Source organism: Halyomorpha halys, unplaced genomic scaffold, assembly GCF_000696795.3.
Source record: "Halyomorpha halys isolate HHAL.00 unplaced genomic scaffold, Hhal_1.1 Scaffold594.1, whole genome shotgun sequence".
In the NCBI taxonomy this organism is placed as follows: domain Eukaryota; kingdom Metazoa; phylum Arthropoda; class Insecta; order Hemiptera; family Pentatomidae; genus Halyomorpha; species Halyomorpha halys.
This window is the reverse complement of record NW_027114174.1, coordinates 447,581-450,432: the sequence shown is the minus strand read 5'-3', so window position 1 is coordinate 450,432 and position 2,852 is coordinate 447,581.

The window sequence follows — 2,852 nt, the reverse complement described above, 5'->3', positions numbered from 1 at the left end:
GTTGTTAAAATTTTTAATTATCTAAATTACTTTTGCCCTCAAAATGTAAAAAAAATGTTTTACTCATCTTTATATAAAAACATACTATAATTTTGAAGCTTTACATCTGTATATATATCGCCGGTAGTAGTTATGTTGAGTCATGAACATTCTGAAGACTTCAAACCCTTCATTGGTGGTTATTTTTATGAAAATGTTAATTACTATTGGCAATAAGAGAGGTGTTTTAACTCCTCCTGAGACCAACCTTTATTTTTTCTTGTATTACCTTAGTTTTTCCTATTGTGGTTGTTATGCTTCCACTTATTAGTATTTTTTAATTCATTTTAGCTCCTGATCTTTTAACAACTTGGGTTGATAAAAAGTATCTTTGTTTATTATTGAGTTTTGAATCTTTGTTATAAGAAAATGCTGTTGTGATAATTAATTAACCAGCCTGGTAGGTAAGTTGGCATAAGTATACGGGAATAACAGTAGTTAAGGTTTGGATGGTTTCCTTTAGTGTGTACCCAAAAATTTGTTGTTCATTAGGGATTAGTGCTCTTATGGACACCGGTCAGGACAGAAATGACATGCTACCAACCTATTCTAGTCACAGTGAAAAAGTTAAGATATATTCTATTGATTAACCAAGAAATGAAAGTCAACCTCTCCATACTGGATTCATATTGTCATTTCAGATTGGAATGCTATGTTACTTTGTAAGCACACTTCTTTCTTTTTACTTTCATATACCAATACTATGTAAATGCCAATACTAGACAACTTGGAACATCGGGGAAAGGAGTGATAATGAAGATGTGGAAAAGAAATTTATTGTTTTCTAACACAAATCATATTTTTTAGAATCCAATGCAATTAATAAAATTTTATAACATTAAATCAGTTAGTAAAAAAACAAAACAAACTAATAACATGCTTACAAGGGCTTCTCGACCGTGTGTGGATACTCTTAAACATTAAAAGATATTTCCTTAACAATACTTTTTAACTTGAGCGGGCCCACCTACAGATACTTTTTTAGTTCAACTTAATATCTAATTAATTCATTGAAAATAGAACTAGAAATAAAAGACATGAATAAATGATGGTTTTATGTTGCTAACTTATGATTTGGAGATAAATTGAATCTTAAGTTTATTCTTATTTTAGACAGAAAAATTGAATTTTTGAAAACAAACACTGTGAAACAGGTCCTGATAGTGATCTATCTGTGGAGGATTGTCTTGAATACTTAGTTCCTTTGTCCCTCTTGTCATCTTGGATTCTCTATTTTACGTCAAAGCTGGTATGTCACATCAGGGTTATCAATTACTGAGGTGTGGTGACAAAGGAGCACTTGAAGACCTTAAACAGTACCTATCCATTAAGGTATAAGAGTAGATGAACAGAAGGATAATTGGATTTGTTGGAAGGTCAACCAATGGACCACATTCGATTAGGGTATTCTCCCCTAGAGAGATATGGCCGAAGAGTAATAAGCCTTGATTCCACATATCTATATTTCGTAATCTCTTTTTTTAGCACTACACACCATGGACATCAGGTGTACAGAACTAGGGATGGTTTGAAACTGTTGGATCAGTTCCATGGAACCTACTATTCTATTGAATCTGTTTGGAATGGCTCCAAAATCAACTTATTGGTTTGATCAGAAATATTTAGAACATTACTCTCAGTAAGCTCAGAACTGGAGCTGTTAGTCTGTAGATTAATACCTCCAGACTGAGGCCTTACATTCCATGCTTCACTAGTTGGTTGCAATCTGAACTCTTGAGGACTACCATCATAAACAAAAACACAGTATACATAGAGTGTTATACATATTACATCTTTAGAGATTTATTCAGCTACTCTCACTATAAACTATTAGTTATCAGAATAATTTCTTTATCAATCCAAAAAGTAAATAAATACCATCGATTGTTATTTGATAAAAAAAACTAATCCACTACTGCATTTTTACTCTACAACTTTTTAACAATTTTCTTAGTTAAACATTTTAAAAATGTTATATTCGAACAAGTTTGCTATTGATGCTTAACATTGTTGCTTCAGTTCTATTTAAAATTTTTCATGATATCCATACTAAAATAAAGACAGAAATTTTAAATTTAATTACAATTAATTCTGAACACTTCTGAAAATTAACCAATATAACCAGAAACAAAATATGTACAATGATTAATAATTACAACAAATAAAAAATAAAATTAGTCCCTCAATCACAAATCAATAATCATTTTAAATAGTTCTGAAAACAAACAATGATAACAATTATATCTAAAACAATAATAACAGTCATGAAATCTGATGAAACAAAAAGTTATTATGTGTTTAGTTTTTTTATTGACCACAACCCTGACCATCTTCTTTATATTTTAAAAAAGTGATTAATTTTATCTTAATAACACATTAAGAGGGTAAAATTGATAATGTTCTAAAACAAATAATTTTAATAAACAGATTATAAGTGAAACTGTTGAACCTTATTCAAGGTTTTAGTTCTTTCTTTGTTCATACTTCAATACCTATGTTGACTGGAACCTATACAAAATATAACTATTAGTAGATTTAACTCGCAAAGCGACAGGTAGGTCTTTTGGACCCATTAATGATTACGTTTTATGCTATATCTATTCAATATAATACATTTATTACTGAAATAGAATAATATTCCTATTTCTTCAGAATTTATTATCTGAAAATAAAAGTTTATCTTCTACCCAGTGTTTCTATCTTAATTTATTTTCTGTACATATGATGTTAACTTAACATTATCGTTACATCTTATTATTTTTGTTTTATTAAACATTATTTTTTGTTTAAATAACAACTGCATCTACACTTAG